This window comes from Heterodontus francisci, unplaced genomic scaffold, assembly GCF_036365525.1.
Source record: "Heterodontus francisci isolate sHetFra1 unplaced genomic scaffold, sHetFra1.hap1 HAP1_SCAFFOLD_1127, whole genome shotgun sequence".
Classification (NCBI taxonomy): domain Eukaryota; kingdom Metazoa; phylum Chordata; class Chondrichthyes; order Heterodontiformes; family Heterodontidae; genus Heterodontus; species Heterodontus francisci.
The window spans coordinates 103,466-121,905 of NW_027142152.1; the positions used below are offsets into that span (position 1 = coordinate 103,466).

The 18,440-nt window shown below is 45.2% G+C and overlaps 1 protein-coding gene across 8 annotated transcripts in view; it reads right to left on the reverse strand.

Annotated features, from left to right (window-relative positions):
- The window catches only part of LOC137366689 (roquin-1-like), a 132,863-nt gene that overhangs the window by 97,501 nt on the left and 16,922 nt on the right, over window positions 1–18,440 (reverse strand). Inside the window, exon 1 of one of the 8 annotated variants that reach the window (XM_068028365.1) lies at window positions 7,083–7,104. The exons of 6 other annotated variants lie outside the window; for them this stretch is intronic. The gene's annotated coding sequence lies outside the window, so the exon portion shown is untranslated. Of the gene's footprint in view, window positions 1–504; window positions 594–7,082; window positions 7,105–18,440 lie in introns of those variants that run through there. One more of the 8 variants, XM_068028364.1, reaches the window with a different exon arrangement.

Genomic DNA, 18,440 nt, shown 5'->3' on the forward strand with positions numbered 1-18,440 from the left:
TCACCCCCACAGGTTGGCTGCTGTGTTAACCCTGCTCCAGCTGCAACCACTGAGTACCATGTCCTTGAGACTTTAGAGGGAATTCTGCTGACCCGCGATTATAGCAGCACCGAGGAACAGGATGGAGACTTGGCTTCATGTAACGGGCCGACACACTGGAAACGGCAGCACTCTACACCCTTCTGATCTTTTTCTCTGGATACTGCTCCATCCTGCCAGTCCTCCTAGGGTTAATTCAGTCTGCCTCTGCTGAACACCCACTCTTCTCCCTTCCCCCCCATCGCCCCAAATAGGGAAAAGCAACAGAGCAGGAAAGAACTCCTCAGCCTCACAAGGACTGAGCTGGTTGCAGCCGGCTGAGGGAGCAGCAGGCATCCATTGACACAGCAAGCATATACCACAGGCATCGTAGCCTCCTGTGTTTAACAACAACCGCCGTGTTGCACAGGAAGCTGGTGTAATGTACGGAAGGACATTTTTAAACTCTTCTGAAGAGATGCCTACCTCGTTTAAAGCTTTTCTTCGTTTCCCCTCACTCCTGGGGTTTTCCACCTTCACACCCCCACCCCCGCCACCCCCCAACCTGTTGTTTGTGGGACTAACTCCCTCCCCGCACTTTGGTTCAGGAAACAGCTGCCTGAGTAGCAGTTCCTGAACTTGCACTCACCCAGTCACTGACAGATGGAACAGGCACTAGCCTAGTCAGCCAGCTAAATAAGCCCCAACTGAAGCCCTCCCACTTAACTCTCGGTTTGCCAGAGGCCAGCCACTGAGCAGTAATAGGCTGCCTGAGCATTCTGAGGAGGCCGTGCACACACTGTGTGCTCCGTCCAGAGGATCTGTACTTTTACTGCTTACTATGACTGGACTAATAATCCAGAGAAACGTGAGTTTGCATCCCACCCCTTCATTTTGAGAAATTAAATTCAGATTATAAAATCTGGAAATAAAAAGATTGTCTCAGTAAAAATGATCAAGAAGCTGTTGCGCTGTTGTTCACTAATGTCCTTCAGCAAAGGAAATCTGCTGCCCTTGCCTGATCTGGCCTATATGTGACTCCAAACCCACAGCAATGTGGTTTGATTCTTAGCTGCCCTCTGATGTGACCTACCCAAACTCTATAGCAACTCAAGGAGAAAGATCACCACCAGTTTCTCAGGGAAACTAAGTATGGGCAATAAATGTCAGTGTTGCCATCTCAGCCCACAGTTCCAGAATGGATTACAATACAAACTGGTGCTAATTTTCTCTGGTTTCGTACTGCTTCACATTCTGGTCACTTGGAAAATATAACTTTGTGGTTGTGTCTGGTTTCTTATCCCCTTATCAGCCCCACTGCTCTGCTGGGATATACCTCTATGGACACCAGTAGCCTTTCAAGTGGGTCAGCAGCTGTTCAACCATAGATAGCATCACATTTAAGCCCAGTCCTGCTCCGACCCAATGACTACACACCTGCACTGAAAGGTTATCAGGAGCAGGGACCCCGGGCAATGTCTCTCTCCACAAACCAGGACATAGCAGCCAAAAGTAGTACTCCACACCAATGTACCCCACCACCCACCCAGTGACCACCCACCCCACTCTCCCGAGGTGAGACAAGTTGACTCAATACAATGAACCAGGGGACAAAGCTAGTCTGTATGGGTCTTTTGGAGAACTCTTGGGAGAATTCAGATATTCACAAAATTCCAGTTCACAAAAGAAACCCCAAGTTCACACCAGCTTGTAAAATGCCACAGGATCCTTTCTCTGATCCCAGTGAATAGTTACTGAGCATCCCCAATACCCAGAACCTTCCTTCAGGAACATCACCTGAGTTATGTTCAACTCTCCAAAGTCCTGGCATCTCAAGTCTCCTAAAGCTGGAGCCCAATGCCTCTGGATCAGAAGACTTAATCAATAAAAAGTTAATTTATAGCAGACACAGCGTGATAAATGTTTCCAATAATCGGACAGGTACAGGTACAGTAAGAGGCAAAAAGAAAGACATTCCCAAAGCATTTTAGAGCCGATGAACTCATTTTGAAATTAGTCACTGTTATAATGTAGGAAACATGGCAGCCAATTTGAGCACAGCAAGATCCCACAAATGGCAATGTGCTGATGACCAAATAGTCTATGTTTAGGTGCTAGTTGAGGGATAAATATTGGCCAGAACACCAGGGAGAACACTCCCCCTCCCATCCTGGTCTTCTTCCAATTGTACTGTGGGATCTTACGTGCCCACCTCAGAGAGTAGACGGGGTTTCAGTTGAATGTCTCATCTGATGAACAGCACCTTCGACAGGACAGCACTCCTTCAAGTGCTGCACTGGAGTGTCAGCCGAGATTATGTCCTCAAGTGTCTGCACCTTCCAACTTTGTGGTGAGAGTGATACAACTGAGCCATAGCTGACATAGTAGGAGACAAGAAATATGGCCTTGCCAGTATCACCCATCGCCCAAGAAAAACTATAAATAGCAACCCCCTGTGTACTTACTCCTGTGCTGTTACTGCACTGACTGAGGGTGCTCACTTGACCCTTCCCATCTGAACAGTGGTTCCTCAGCTCTGTATTTTTTGCTGATAGAGGAGCAGCTAGTTGGAGCTAATCCTGTCAGTTCCCACTGAAATGCAGTCACGGCATCTCTGCTGCACAGGACACGCTGCTTCTCCCCAGCTTACTATCCAAGGTAAAATGGAGCTTACACAGCAGTGTAATAAAGAGCCGTCACTACCTTTTATCTAAGTCTAAAAGAAGCTTTAGCCAGTGAAGTTCTGAAATATGTTCATTCTCCAGCTATCCACATTCTTATTTCAAATTTGTACAGTTACTCATAATTAACAACTAGGAAAATGAAGACATTAAGCTAAACTTTGCATTTCATGCCTGCAGGCCTGATGTTGAAGACCCTGATCTAATCTCGGCCAAAGCTACAAGTGAACTATTTACTCCATATAGCTCCTCTTGGTGCAGGTTAGCAGTCACCTCATGGCCTAACATTCAACACTTTTATCACCACGCTCTCCCTCAACATATTATTATGCTTGCCACTCACATTCACAACATCAGCATACCAAAAAAGAGGGCACTCTCTGAAGCCAAACTCATGTCAATACACCATACTAACCCATAACAAAAGGCTGAAATTGAACACCAGTTCACAGGTATCATCAACAGTGCCAGAATCAGACTCAGGTTCCCATTATCACTGGCGAATGACCAGATACAGTCACATCATGACACACAACCAGATATGGATTACAATATCTTATATAGAACTGTAAATGGTCACAATGTAGCAGAAGGTACACTTCAAACTGCATCACACAACAAAGGACTAGTCACACAACAGGGGCCTGGTCACATTGTGTCACACACACGGGACTGTCACACAACAGGGGACAGGTCATATTGTGGCACACAACAGGAGACTCATCACACAACAGGGGACTGGTCACACTGTGGTAACAACAGGGGACTGGCCTCATTGTGTTACACAACGGGGCACTGGTCACATTGTGTCATGCAGCAGGATACGGGACACGCAACAGGGGACTGGTCACATTGTGTTACATAACAGGGGTCTGGTCACATTGTGTCGGACAACAGGGGGCTGTCAGACAACAGGGGACTGTCACATTGTGTCACACAACAGGGGACTGGTCACACAACAGGGACTGGTCACACTGTGTCACACAACAGGGGACTGTCACAATGTGTCACAGCAGGGGACTGGTCACACAACAGAGGACTGGTCACATTGTGTCACACAGCAGGGGACTGTCACACAACAGGGGTCTGTCATACTGTCATACGTGGGACAATCACACTGTCACACAACAAACGACTGTCACACAAGGCTACTGTCACACTGTGTCACACAACAGGATACTGTAACATGGTCAAACTGCATAGTGTCACACAAGATATAGTTGCACTATGCAACACAACATACTGTCATAACCTATCACTTATTGCAGGATGTGGTCACAGCATTTCTGACTTCACATTATGGTCACATCACATTGTATCGAATGAACAGAAGTAATGCTTGTAAGTATTCTGCAGGAGCATCAGAAGTGAGAGCGGTTGAGTGATTCTGTACTAACAAGGGTATTAAAAGAAAAGGTGAGGGAGTAGTTGAGTTGCGGCATCTGAGTAGTGACAAGTGCACCTGGGGGGGGGGGGGGGGGGGGAGGGGGGCGGTACAGGTGTTTTTAGAGTGAATTTATGAGGGAGCTGAGGGCGGGTTTCCAGAGAGAGTTTGTGAGGGAGCTGAAGGGGGTTTTAGAGTTGTGAGGGAGGGAGTTGAGGGGAGGTTCTTGAATAAGTTTGTGAGGGAGCTGGGGGTTTCAGAGTGAGTGTGAGAGGAAAGTGAGGGAGTTTTTAGAGTTTGTGAGGGAGCTGAGGGGGGCTTTAGAGTTTGTGAGGGAGAGAGTTGAGGGGAGGTTCTTGAATGTGTTTGTGAGGGAGCTGAGGGGGGTTTTAGAGGTTGTGAGGGAGCTGAGGGGGGTTTTAGATTTTGTGAGGGGGGAGTCGGGGGGAGGTTCTTGAATGAGTTTATGAGGGAGCTGGGGGTGTGTTTTAGTGTGAGTTTGGAGGGAGCTCAGGGTGGTTTCAGAATGAGATTGTAAGCGAGCTGGGCGAGGTTTCAGAGTGAGTGAGTTGGGGGCATGGTTTTCACTGGGCTGGGTGTGGATGCTGAGGGCAACGGGAGGGAGAAAGCAGTGAGGATCGGTGGCAAGGAAGAAAGGAAAGCATCAAAGACAGTATTATTGATGACTGAATCCTTGGAGACAGAGGTTGAGGAGATTGCTGCGGATATGGGTGGATGTATGTGTGCCAAAGGTGAGACTGAGTGACAATATGGGGAGCAGAAAGGTCAGCTGAGCAGAGACTAACTGAGGAGGGATGGGAGGTGTTAAAATTAAAGTGAGACTTAGGAAGGCACCATATGATGATTGTAAGTGAGAGGTGGTAGGGTTTGAAGCACATGAGCTACTTGAAGATGATGCTGGTGGAGGTGGGTGAGACCTGACTCCAAGATCTATTCAGCACTGCAGCGGTAAGGGTAGGGCAGATGATGGCACGTGCAGATTGGTGAGGTGAAGCAGTCAACATCCACAAGGCGACAACAACAAGCTGCATTTAGATAGTGCCTTTAACTCAGTTATTGAAGGGAATGGTGACCTTGCTACAAAAAACATCCACTCTCAGCTCAGGCTAATGTCCTTTTTATGATGGCACTACCTCTATTCAAAGTTGCAATTAACAACCTTTAGCTAAGTTTACTGGAAGTTCAATGGGTTCCACACTGTCGGATTGAGGTTTTAATCTTGTCCAGATTTACAGGTGCCGAGTATGTCTCTGCTGGCGGTAAGGGTCTGCAGTAGAATGAGGTATGGGCATTTTACCCCAGTTCCTGGTGGACACACTTCGATTGCCTGGAACTGTCGCTCAGAAGCCACATGGCTGGATGTTAAGGGAAACTTTAAAACTTCTTTGTTCTTTAGTGACGGGTACAAGCATAACAGAAAGATATTTCCAAAGCCATTGGCTCAACTTCAACATACAATGCTTATCTTCAGAATCACAGAATCACAGAATAATACAGTGCAGAAGAGGCCCTTCGGCCCATCGAGGCTGCACCGATGCATTAAAACACCATCTTGTCTGCTATAAACTGATAAAAAGGCTACACATCCTCAATAAGCGTTAGGCACCCTAAGCCTCCTTACCCATGTTAGAACAACAACTTGTATTTATATAGCACCTTTAATGTAATAAAATGTCCCAAGGCACTTCACTGGAGCATTATAAAGCAAAGTATGAAACTGAGCCACAAAAGGCAATATTAGGACAGGTGGTGAAAAGCTTGGTCAAAGAGGTTTTAAGGAACATCTAAAAGGGAGGGAATTCCAGAACTTAGAGCGATTAAAATCGGAGATGCTCAAGAGACCAGAATTAGATAAGCGCAGGTATCTCGGAGCGTTGTGGTTAGGTCACAATTGAGTACTGTGTGCAGTTCTGGTCTCCTCATTACAGAAAGGATGTAATTGCACTAGCGATGGTACAGAGGAGATTTACGAGGATGTTGCCAGGACTGGTAAAATGCAGCTATGAGGAAAGATTGGATAGGCTGGGGTTGTTCTCTGAAGAATTATGAAAAATGGACTTTGTCTTTTAAAAATGAACTTTAATTTTAAAAAAGTGAACAATGGTCCAAATTGGCCACCAAAGAAAAGGGCACTGGCCTTTTGTGTATTAAAACTGTTTGACAAAGACAAAGGACAAATCTTCAAAGCCCAAAGTTGTTAATGGAACCCAACTTACACCTATCCTAAAAACATTCCAGAATTGAGTGTCTTCTTCTGAAACAAAGGAGCTGTGAAGTAGCCACATCCTGGGCCATTGTGCAATCACCATGGGGAAGAGAGGAGAATATCTCCTACCAGGAGGTGAGAAGTGACACAATTTTACCTTAAAAAAAAGACAGCGAGAGACAGACTGACCCAGAAGGTGAAGTTACTTGTAACAGCTTGAGTTCCAACCAAGCCAGGAAGCACAGTGCTGAAAAATCCAACATCGACAGTATACAACAGTGAGAGCTAGGTGTAACCTACCATCTTCAACAGAACCTTCAATCAAGAGAGAGAAATCTATAATCATCTCAGGCCTGCATCCATTTCGAACTTGCTTCTCAGGAGAACTCAACATGTTTATCGTAACCTTTCCCCCACGTTTCTCTTTCCTTTCTCGATCTGTTTCTCCTTATGTTGTGTGTGCATGCATGCGCTCAAGCGAAAGCGTGAGTGGATGCGGTTGTGACAATTTTGGGTTAAAGCGTATTGATGAATGAACAATTGACTTCCTGTTTTTTAAAATCTACAAGAAAACCTGTCACTGTCTGGTTATTTGGAAAATAAAACTCCAAGGGGCTAAACTCTAACACAAATACCACTTGCTGTGGTCAGGTGGGGAGTGGAACACGGGAAACACCCATGTTACACCATATGGTTGTAACAAATTGGGGGCTCGTCCGGGATTTGAGCCAGCAGACGAATGAAGCTGTTGGAAAACAGAAGGAAAACTGACCTCTAAAATTGTGGAAAAATAAACAAACATGTTTTCTTGTATTCTTCTGTTTTTTCTCCATGGTGCTAGAAACAAAACAGATGGCCACATTTAATGCTAAGGAGTTTGTAGAGCAGGGAGAGACTTCCCATGATTTAAACAAATTAAGTATTGAAGATTTAAAAAGCATAGCTACAGAGGCGGGAATCATTTTTAGACAAAAAGCAAAGAAACCTGAACTGGTGAAAAGTCTAGCCAACCATTTTAAACTTACCCCTGAACTAGAAGAAGAAAGCCTAGAAACAGAGTCTGAAAAAATAATTTTAGTTAGAATCCAGGAACAGATGAAAAAGGAAGAGAGTTTCAGCTTCAAAAGGAAAAAGAGAAAAGAGTTTCAAAAGGAGCTGCAAACAGAGGAAGCAGCAAGAAGGTTTGAGTTACAGAGGCTACAAACCCAAAATGAAAATGCCCCTCAAACCTTATCCCAATTCGGAGCAAAACTCTGATGCGCTGAGACACTCAAGACTAGTGCTAAAATTTAATGAGGAGGAGGCTGAGTCATATTTTCCTTTATTTGATATTGGCTAAAATGGCCAAAAGAATTTTGGACTCACCTCTTCCAAGGCGTGTTCATGGGCAGGGCTCAGGAAGTTTTTTCCCTGCTATCAAAGAAAGATCATCTGACTATAAACAAATTACAAATGCAATTCTAAATGCATATAAGCTGGTACTGGAAGCATATAGACAGAAATTCCGACCCACCCGGAAAAGACCCACACAGACTTACTGAACTCAAAAGAATCAAACATAGGGCTTTTGATTGCTGAATACGGTCTCTCAAGCTAGAACCCTCATGTGAAAATTTGAGAAGTGATGTTGATATTGCTCAGCAATAACCAGCTCACTGATGCTCCGTTTGGGTTCCGCCAGGGACACCCGGCTCCTAACCTCACTACAGCCTTGGTCCAAACATGGACAAAAAAGCTGAACTCCAGAGGTGAGGTGAGAGTGACTGCCCTTGACATCAAGGCAGCATTTGACTGAGTATGGCATCAAGGAGCTCTAGCAAAACTGGAGTTAATGGGAATCAGGAGGAAAACTCTCCGCTGGTTGGAGTCATACCTAATGCAAAGGAAGATGGTTGTGGTTGTTGGAGGCCAATCATCCTAGTCCCAGGGCATTACTGCAGGAGTTTCTCAGGGCAGTGTCTTAGGCCCAACCACCTTCAGCTGCTTCATCAATGATCTTTCTTCAATCATAAGGTCAGAAGTGCAGATGTTCGCTGCTGATTGCACAATGTTCAGCACCATTTGCAACTCCTCAGATACTGAAGCAGTCTGTGTAGAAATTCAGCAGGACCTGGACAATATCCAGGCTTGGGCTGATAAGTGGCAAGTAACATTCGTGCCACACAAGTGCCAGGCAATGACCATCTCCAACAAGGGAGAATCTAACCATCTCTCCATGACATTCAATGGTGTTACCATCGCTGAATCCTCCGCTATCAGCATCCTGGGGGTCACTATTGACCAGAAACTGAACTGGAGGAGCCACATAAATGCCGTGGCTACAAGAGCAGGTCAGAGGCTGGGAATTCGTTGGCGAGTAACTCACCTCCTGTCTCCCCAATGCCTGTCCACCATCTGCAAGATACAAGTCAGGAGTGTGATGGAATACTCTCCACTTGCCTGGATGGGTACAGCTCCAACAACACCCAAGCAGCTCGACATCATCCAGCACAAAGCAGCCTGCTTGATTGGCACCCCATCCACCACCTTCAACATTCATTCCCTCCACCACTGATGCACAGTGGCAACAGTGTGTACCATATACAAGATGCATTGCAGGAACTCACCAAGGCTCCTTCGACAGAACCTTCCAAATCCATGACCTCTACCACCTACAAGGACAAGGGCAGCAGATGCATGGGAACACCATCAGCAGCAAGTTCCCCTCCAAGCCATTCACTGTCCTGACTTGGAACTATATTGCCGTTCCTTCACTGTTGCTGGGTCAAAATCCCTGTTGGTGTACCTACACTCCAAGGGCTGCAGCGGTTCAAGAAGGCTGTTCACCGCCATCTTCTTGTCTCTGCCAGGGTTCAGGACATCTCCAGCTGGCGTGGTCCATGTTGGTAACAATGACATAGGTAGGGACAGGAAAGAGGTTCTGCTTAGACAGTATGAGGAACCAAGCACCAAATTGAAGAGCAGCACCTCAAGGGCAATAATCTCTGGATTATTACCTGAGCCATGTGCCATTTGGCAGAGGGCACATAAGATTAGTGAAAGGAATACGTGGCTCAAAGACTGGTGTGGGAGAAGTGGGTTTCGGTTTGTGGGGCACTGGTACCAGTACTGGGGAAAGTGGGGGCTATACCATTGGAATAGACTGCAGCCGAACCGTGCTGGGACCAGGGTTCTAGCAAACTGTGTAACTAGGGAAGTAGGGAGGGCTTTGAACTAAACAAGGGAGGGGTGAGGGATCAAGTTTGGTAGATGTAGCAAATCAATGGGTAGGGTCAAGGCAGGAGAGCAGAATAGTAATATGGGAAATGAAGGTCAGCGAATGGCAGGAAGGGACAGAGAGAAAAAAACCTAAGAACACACCAACAGTAAAGACTAGATGTTATAAAGATATCAAAAAGACAAAACTCAGCGCTCTGTATTTGCATGCACATAGCATTTATAACAAAGTACAAACTGATAGTGCACATTGAAGTAAATAAATATGATCTGATAGCCATTACGGAGATGTGGCTGCAGGATGACAAGGATTGGGTCCTCAATATTGAGGGGTATATGATGTTCAAGAAGAATAGGAAGCTAGGCAAAGGTGGAGGGGTAGCACTGTTAATCAAGGACGGCATTGGTGCAATAGTTAGAGATGACCTTGGTTCAAGAGATCAGGATGTAGAATCGGTTTGGGTGGAGATGAGGAATAGTAGGGGAAAGAAGTCACTAGTGGGAGTGGTCTACAAGCCCCCGAACAGTAACCACAATGTAGTACGAAGTATACAAGAAGAAATATTGGGTGCTTGTGATAAAGGGATGGCAATAATCATGAGTGATTTTAATCTACGTATAAACTGGAAAAATCGGATTGTCAATAGTAGCCTGGATGAGGAGTTCATAAGAATGCTTTCGAGATAGTTTCTTAGAGAAGCATGTTCTGGAACCAACCAGAGAGCAGGTTATATTAGACTTGATATTGTGTAATGTGACAGGATTAATTAATGACCTCAGAGTAAAGGCAGCTCTAGGTAGCAGCAATCACAATATGATTGAATTTTACATCCAGTTTGAATGGGTCTAAGACTAGTATTTTAAACTTAAATAAGGACAACTATGTGGGCATGAAAGCTGAGCTAGCTGAAGTGAACTGGGTTACTAGGCTAAGAGATAGATAAATAGAGAAGCAGTGGCAGACATTTAAGAGGTTATTTCAGAATACTCAGAATAAGTATATTCTTATTATAAAGAAAACTTTTAAGGGGAGGACCCACCATTTGTGGTTAACTAAAGAAGTTAAAGAAAGCATCAAACTTAAGGAAAAAGCATATAATTGCGCAAAGATGAGTGGCAAGCCAGATGATTGGTCAGAATATAAAGAACAACAGAGAATGACTAAAAGGTTAATCAGGAAAAAGAAATTAGAGTATGAGAGGAAGTTAGCTAGAAATGTAAAAACGATGGCAAGAGTTTCTACAGGTATTTAAAAAAAAGAGTAAGTAACGTGAGTATTGGTCCTCGAGATAGTGAGAATGGGGAGTTAATAGTAGATAATAAGGAAATGGCAGATGAAATGAACAAATATTTTGCTTCTGTCTTCATTATAGAGGATATAAAAAACATTCCAGTAATATCTGTAAATCAGGAGGTGCAAGGAAGAGAGGAACCTGGTGAAATTACAATCACCAGGGAAGCGGTACTGAGCAAACTGATGGAGCTGCGGGCTGACAAGCCCCCGGGTCCTGATGGACTTCATCCTAGAGTCTTAAAAGAGGTGGCTAATGAGGTAGTAGATGCGTTGGTGTTAATTTTTCAAAATTTGCTAGATTCTGGAAAGGTTCCATCAGACTGGAAAGTAGCAAATATAACCCCTCTATTCAAGAAAGTGGGGGGGGGGGGTGCAGAAAACAGGTATCTATAGGCCAGTTAACTTGATGTCTGTTGTGGGGAAGGTGTTAGAATCGATCATTAAGGAGGCTATAGCTGGGCACTTAGAAAAACTCAAGGTAATCAGGAACAGTCAGCAAGGTTTTGTGAAAGGGAATTCATGTTTAACCAATTTATTGGAGTTCTCTGAAGGAGTAACATGCACTGTGGATAAAGGGGAGCCTGTTGATGTACTGTACTTGGATTTGCAGAAGATATTTGACAAAGTTATTGTGCAAAGTAGGAGCTCATGGTGTATGGGTAACAAATTAGCATGGATAAAAAATTGGCTGGCCAGCAGAAAAAAAGGGAGCATGCATAAATGGGTCCTTTTCTGATTGGCAGGATGTGATGAGTGGAGTCCTGCAGGGGTCTGTGCGGGGGCCTCAACCTTAGATGAGGGGAGCGATGGCATGGTAGCTAAATTTGAAGATGACACAAATCAAGTTGGAAAGTATGTTGTGAAGAGGACATAAGGAGCTTGCAGATCGATATAGATAGGTTGAATGAGTGGGCAAAAATCAGCTGATGGAGTATAATGTGGGAAAATGTGAAGTTGTTCACTTTGGCAGGAAGAACAAAAAAGCAGAGTATTTCTTACAACAGAGAACAATTGCAGAATTCCGAGGTGTTCTAGTGTATGAGTCACAAAAAATTAGTATGCAGGTACAGCAAGTAATAAAGAAGGCTAATTGAAGGCTATCCTTTAATACGAGAGGAACTGAAGATAAAAGTAAGGATGTTATACTTGTTATACAGGGCATTGGTGAGACCACATCTCGAATACTGTGTACAGTTTTGGGCTCCTTATTTAAGGAAGGATGTAAATGCTTTGGAGGCGGTTCAGAGGTGGTTTACTAGATTGATACCTGGAATCAGTGGGTTGTCTTATGAGGAAAGGTTGGACAGACTGGACTTGTTTTCACTGGAGTTTCGAACAGTGAGGGGAGACGTGATTGAAGTATATAAGATCCTGAACAGTCTTGAGAAGGTGGACGTGGAAAGGATGTGTCCTCTTGTGCGTGAGTCCAGAACTAGAGGCACTGTTTTCAAATTAGGGGTCATCCTTTTAGGACAGAGATGAGGAGAATTTTTTTCTCGCTGACAGTTGTGCGACTTTGAAACTCACTGCCTCAGAAGGTGGTGGAGGCAGGATCACTGAATATTTTTAAGGCGGAGGTGGATAGATTCTTGTTACGCAAGGGAATCAAAGGTTATTGGGGATGTATGGGAGTGTGGAATTCGAAACACAAACATATCAGCCATGATCTTATTGAATGGTGGAGCAGGCTCGAGGGGCCGAATGGCCTACTTCTGCTCCTAATTCGTATGTTCTCAAGGAAAATTAGGGACGGGCAGTAAATGAAGGCCTAGCCAGCGCGCCCACATCCCACGAGCGAATAAAACAAAAATGTTGCTGGAAGAGTTTAATAATAGCATCTGCAATAATATAAGAACGCACATCGAAGAACAAAGAGTCACAAGAGTAAGGGAAGCACCTAAAATGGCCGACAACTATAAATTAACACATAAATCCCTAACTCCAAATAAATTTGGGTCTGGTAACTCGTACAAGCTAGGGAGAGATCGCAGGGATGCAGAGGAATCAGAAATCGTCTCGAGAGAAAAGGAGGGCAGGGAAGGAAAACCTGACCAGTCCTCAATTTTTAAAAGAAGAAACCCATGGAATAAACCAGTAGGGGTCTGCCTGACATATTTCCAGTGTGGCAAATCTGAGCATGTCCAGGCCAGTTGACGGTATGCCAAAAAATAGTCAGCAGGAGGCGCTGCAGTCAAGCCTGTGTCTGTGGCTTTGAAAGTGATAAGCCTGTTAACTAATATAGCTCAAGAGCACAGCACATATCAGAATTTTCTGCACAAAGGAAAATGACTCCTTTTGTGTCCCAGGCACCAGACAAGGAGATAACCATCCTCCAGGGATACCAGTTGTTCTCAAACTCTGACAGCCAAATTGACAGAAATGCCACCGGAAAGCATAACAAATACCATGGTGTTAGTAAAAAGGCTTACTGGCAAATGTCTGAATGTTCCCTTGGTTAGAATTTCACAGAATTGTTACAGCGCAGAAGGAGGCCATTTGGCCCATCGTGTCCGCACCAACTCTCTGAAAGAGCAATTCACTTAGTGCCATTCCCTCGCCTTTTCCCTGTAATCCTGCACATTCTTCCTTTTCATACAACAGTTGAATTCCCTTTTGAATGCTTCAATTGAACCTGCCTCCACCACACACTCAGGCAGTGCATTCCAGACCTTATTCAGTCGCAGTGTGAAAGTTTTTCCTCATGTCGCTTTAGCTTCTCTTACTCATTACTTTAAATCTGTGACATCTCATCCTCAACCCTTTCACAAGTGGGAACAGTTTCTCTCTCTCTACTCTGTCCATACCCCACATGATTTTGAATACCTCTATCAAATCACCTCTCAGCCTTCTCTTCTCCAAGGAAAACAGTCCCAACTTCTCCAATCTATCTTCATAACTGAAGTTTCTCATCCCTGGAACCAGTCCCGTGAATCTTCCCTGCACTCTCTCCAATGCCCTCACATCTTTCCTAAATTGGACACAATACTCCTGCTGAAGTTGATCTATAACAAAATACTTATACTGCCTCTCCTTGTTCTTCCACACCGAGCACCATCTGCCAACTCCACCAACCCATCCATGTCCCTTTGAAGTTCTACACTATCCTCCTCACAATTCACAATGCTATCAAGTTTTGTATCGTCCGCTAACCCTTAAACTGAAATTTAGCTACAGAGTAAATTGGTCACAGGGACAGTGACAGTTGGAATCATTCCGAGCTTACCCATGCAGAGGGTAGACCTATTGCTGGGCAATGACTTGGCAGGAAGCACCGTATTGTACCCAGAGGATCAAGAGCAGTCCACGGAGACTGGAGAAACTGAGGGGAGAAAACAAAACTCTGTACAACTGCAGAGGGTTGGAGAAGTCCCAAATATCCCACAGGGGGCGACAGAGCCAGAAGAATTTAAAAGGGCCCAGACAGCTTCTTTAAATCATTTTTGGCTCCAAGATAAAAGCCGAAAAGGCTGAGAGAAAAACAACCGAGATATGGTTAGCTGAAACCTTTTTGAAAGATATAAATAGGGATGAGAAACGTTCCCAAACAGGAAAGACAAGCGTGAGGGAGATGCCTCACCCAGTCGAAGTGTCACAGGGGAATGTAGGGGAAGATGGACAACCACCTGTGAGCAGTAGTGTCCCAGAGGACATGGGTCAGATTAGGGAAACACCTATTTCTGAAGCAAAAGGGAAGGTAACAGACCCTAAAGTGAACCACACTTGTGAAAACCGCAAGAAAATTAAAAGTGAGGTCAGCATGGATCTACCCACTGAAGAATCACATGATCAGGATCCAAATCCAAAACTAACCAAACCCAACAATTCAGAGTCAGAACTCAATAAGAAAAAGGGGAAGGAATAAATCCCAGATGCCTGCTGGGGCTAAAAAACAATGCATCACCCACTATCATCCTAGAAATAAGAACTATCAATGTACCAGAACCTGAATGGTTAACGCTACGTAGTGTGGAATCAGTAGTTAAGGGGTTAGAGATTGCACATACAGGGAACCTCACAACAAGCAGTAACAGACATTTGCATACTACAAGCTTTACCAACAATCACATGGTCCTGGAGATTAACATTCCTAAAGTTGTACAAACTGGTGTGAGAGAAACTACAACCCCATCTTACAACACATTAACAAAAGAAATGCAATTTTTTGATCGTACCTCATCCAAAAGAAGGATGATGAAAAAAACATAAACTTGAACCTCAAATGCCTGTTAAAAGCAATGCCAGCTGTCGAGTTGTACAATGGAGTGAATGAAATGACTGTTTAAAGTGGTGTGACCCTAAACTGTCTTATTGTTTCTTTTTTTCCCCTCTTTCTAAACCCAAAAAGCAAACAACATAAAAATAAAATACAAGGAATTTCATTTTTTCCCTTTTGGGGAGGTGTCACATACACCGGAAGTGTGATGATACAACAATCATGGTCCTTTATTTTAAAAAGTGAACAATGGTCCAAAATGGCCACCAAAGAAAAGGGCACTGGCCTTTTGTGTATTAAAACTGTCTGACAAAGACAAAGGACAAATCTTCAAAGCCCAAAGTTGTTAATGTAATCCATCTTACACCGATGCTAAAAACATTCCAAAATTGAATGTCTTCTTCTGAAACAAGGGAGGTGTGAAATAGCCAAGTCCTGGGCCATTGTGCAATCACTATGGGATAGAGAGGAGAATGTCTCCTACCAGATGAGGGGTGACACAGTTTTACCTTAAAAAAGAACAGCCAGACAGAGAGTGAGAGAAAGAGAGACTGACCCAGAAGGTGAAGCTACTTATAACAAGTTGAGTTCCAGCCAAGCCAGGAAGCACAGAGCCCTGCTGAAAAAATTCGACATCTACATACAGTATACAACAGTGAGAGCTGGAAGTAACCCACCACCTTCAAGAGAACCTTCCATCAAGAGAGAGAAATCTACAATCATCTCAGGCCTGCATCCATCTAGAACTTGATTCTCAAGAGAATTCAACAGGTTTATCGTAACCTTCCGCCCCCCAAAAAACCTCTCTCCCTTCTCTATCTGTTTCTTCTTTTGTGCGTGTGTGCGTGTGTGCGCGCGCCTGAGTGGATGCAGTTGCGACATTTTTGGGTGAACACTTATTGATCAATAAACAATTGACTTTCTGTTTTTTAAAGCCTACAAGTAAACCTGTTGTCAGTTGTAATACAAATATACTTGCTACAGTCAGGTGGGGAGTCGAACAGGGGAAACACCCACATCACACCACGTGGTCGTAACATTTTCTATTATTCTTTGAATAAAGACTCCATTATCTTTCCTACTACTGACAATAAACTAACTAGTCTATAGTTCCTTGGATTTATTCGCTATTTTTAAATATAGGAATTGCATTAGCTTTCCGCTATCCCTCTGACACTTCCTTTAGTGAATGAATTTTTTTTTTAATATGTAATAACGCCTTAGCTATCTCTTCCTTAAATACATGTGGAAGCAATCCATCTGGACCAGGGGTTTTATCTTCACTAAGTTTGATCAGTTTATTAGCTATCTCCCGCCTTTCTATCTTAAAAGTCGTTATATCTTTTTTGATTTCTTCTAATGCCATGCTCACCCTGTTAGTGTCTCTAGTAAATAGGGAGGCAAATTAACTATTTGTTATTTTTGCCATTTAATTGTCATTAGCTATGAGTTTATCCTGCACATCCCTGAGAAGGCCTATTCCTCTCCTGATTTTTCAGTTATATATGCGTCTATAGAATACTTTAGGACCTTAATTCAAGATGGCTCCTGGGCTGGAAGCTCCCTAGGAAGCGCCCTTGCTGTTCAACTCTATCCATGGCCATCTGCTCCCATCCCTAACGTTTTCTCCCCCAATCTGCCCTCTTAAACTGTTTAAACTCCCCTGGCTCTTTAAATCAGTTCATTTTAGCCCTATCGAAAGGCTAACAGTTAGTTTAGTGTATGTTACCTGGGCCCACTGCCCTCCCCCAGCCACACCTGCTCTTTGTTTTCTCAATGAAATTGATCCGGATGAAACTGACGAGCACAGCTGCCGATACTTTAATCTCCGATCCTGCTGTCCTCACAGTCCAGATGTGTCTGCAGCCACGGCATGCGGTAAGTCCATTGAGGTGAAGAAGGAGCAGCGGGACCCGAGAGAAGTCCTGAGAAAAGGTGCCTCGAACACCCAAAAAATCCACGAACGGCCCCCCCCGGCCGCAACTTCAAAGCGCCCGCGGGAGATGGCTCGGAAAGCATCTGCAGCGCACTGTCGGCAATGCTGCATGCCTTTATTTAAACCACTGCAAAAAAAAACCCTTAGCAAATGTAATCACCTCGAAGTCTGCCAAATGATGCTTCACCTCCCGAAGGACGTGGATGAGCTTTCCGGACGTCGATGGTGGGCACTGAGGAAATGGCTTATTACCTGCACCAGCTTCCCACCCCACTCCCCCCCCCCCTTTACCCCCCTTCCAACCCCCCCCACCCCCGTCCCCTTCCCTGCTCCACCCTCTCAGCTCACCCCTTCACAACCCCGTCCCAGCCCGCCCCCCCTCGCGCCATCTTCACCCCGCACCCCCTTCCCCTGCACCCCCCCCCACCACCCCTCCCCCTTGCATCCCCTCCTCCCACCGGCACCATCCTACACCTGTGTAGGGGCCCCAACAACCCCACTGCCTTGTGGACGTCTCGGGAGAGACCAAGGCTAAGGGAGTAAACCCGAACAGAAAATCTGGAGCGGAACCCCGTAGGCGGTCATGTGTCACCTTTGGCATGTTTCCGGCAGTTCCTGCAGCCATACTGGTGCCAAACGTCGTGTCCTGCACTCCTTTGGACCCCACCAGAAAGGCCGAGAGGGGGGTTTTGACGACTGGGCAACTCTCAACCTCCATAAATTTGCCCAGGCATGCGCCATGGAGAGGTCACTCCATAGTTGCCTCACAGCGACTAAAACAACACGGAAGGCAGCAGTTACGGGTTATAAGTCCAGATAAATTGGTGTAGAAACTGGGCGCCACGGGTTGCCTTTGTCGGTGGGAGAGGTCATAGCACCTCACTGGACAGCTACCGCCCGCCTCAAACCGGGCAGCCCCCGGTCAATAAGGTTCTGTCCCGCCACAGTCTGCCTGCTTCAATGGGTGCTTGGAGCTCAGGGTCATTGCCCGAAAGGTGGACTGATACACCGCACCAAACAACATGAAAAAATGAAAGAAGGTACCAGCCCTTCGCTTTGCAAGCTGGAACGTCAGAACTATGTGTCCTGGCCTGTCGGAAGACCTTACACAAATCAACGATTCTCGGAAGACCGCCATCATTAACAACGAGCTCAGTAGATTCAATGTGGACATTGCAGCACTTCAGGAGACTCGCCTCCCCGCGAGTGGCTCTCTAGCAGAGCAAGACTACACCTTCTTCTGGCAGGGCAGGGATCCTGAAGAACCAAGACAGCATGGAGTGGACTTCGCCATCAGAAACTCCTTGCTCAGCATGATAGAGCCTCCCTCAAATGGCTCGGAACGCATACTGCCCATCCGACTGCTCACCACCTCTGGTCCAGTACACCTACTCAGCATCTATGCTCCAACACTCTGCTCCCCACCTGAAGCTAAAGACCAGTTCTATGAACAACTCCATAACATCATTAG